Here is a 1,394-nt window from a genome sequence, read left to right on the forward strand (position 1 = left end):
TGATAGTTTCAACGATGGCAACAATTTCGATTCATCAGAACTGCTTTTATTGGGCGTTTCCTCATGAAATGACCCGATTTGTTTACTTTGAGTCCCACCATTAGTGCATGCAATCTGAATATTAATACGATGAGACAACACGCAGCAATTGGCATCTTGCACTGCCTGATCCCTGGGACTGAATTCACGGGAAGCTATTGTTCGAAACCTGTCGATAAGTAGACAGTAGACAAGCACAATGTTGAACTTCCTAGAACTGGTTGCTGCCCCACACTGTCGTAAAGAGAGGGCAATGCATATTAAAACTGCTGACGCATTGTTCAGTGCGAGGGTTCAGGTAATTGCCCTCTTAATTCCAGACTATCGCTCTCCCTCTCGGATTTGACGCAACGATCGGGAAACGGGGGGATCCCACTTGTATAATAACGTGCATCGTGGGATGTCACGCTTTCCGTCATTTCTTCTTAATCAGATGTTAATTCTTAGGTTCATCACGCATATAGTCACTCCAAACCTGCAACTGTGATATAACTCTGGGAAACGAGATGCGAATCAAATTTTGCAGGGCGGTTAATTCATCACTGGTTCATATTGGCAAGAGCAAAATCCATTATTGTTCTGCACTGAATTCCCTCATCACTAGCATCGAATGGTCTAACGCCATACAAACACATTTTTGGTGAGCGTCGTACATTTGCTGGGTGAAAACTAACCAACTTTGGTCCCACTCGTGCAGAATCGGTCCACTAGCCAGTTGTTTGCTCACTACTTTCAGTTTCATTTTCTTTCTCTCACCCACCTGATCGTAGACGAACAAAGACGACCACGACGGTGGCGATGATGGTGATGGGGATAGTTAAACTGCTCAAGAGTTATACTTTGACTCCGAGAAAGACGCCGGCATGCATGAATGTGAAACGCATGTTTGGTCAATACAAGTCGGGCTTTAATGAGATAAAATGGAGGTAATAATAAAAAATTGCACTCACCTTTCTGAGTTCTGTACCGTCCAAGTAGGCCAGAAATAAGGTCATGACTTAGTGCTCACTCATAGCTTCCTTTGGTTGTCAACTTTATTAGACATGTAGGTACATATTTTTTTCTTCTCTAGGAGTGACTTTAATTTTACGAGTTAACCTTCACCGCTTGGGTTCAAATAGTCGTTGTGCAACTCACGCTTGAATGACCTCCCATGAGATTCATTCCTAAGATTACTTCTTAAACGACCATAAATCTATTTACGTTATCTTAACTGGTGAAGATTTGTTAGTTATGAAAGAGTATCGTCGGTAGAAAGCCATCATGATTTCAATTTCAATTTCAATTCAAAATCTAATAAATTGCAAACTCTCATTAAAATGTAAGAAATGAATTTGTTTCTAAATTGTATTGGA

This window comes from Ochlerotatus camptorhynchus, unplaced genomic scaffold, assembly GCF_037179485.1.
Source record: "Ochlerotatus camptorhynchus isolate MF236.1 unplaced genomic scaffold, CSIRO-AGI_Acam_v1.1 ptg000353l, whole genome shotgun sequence".
NCBI lineage: Eukaryota > Metazoa > Arthropoda > Insecta > Diptera > Culicidae > Ochlerotatus > Ochlerotatus camptorhynchus.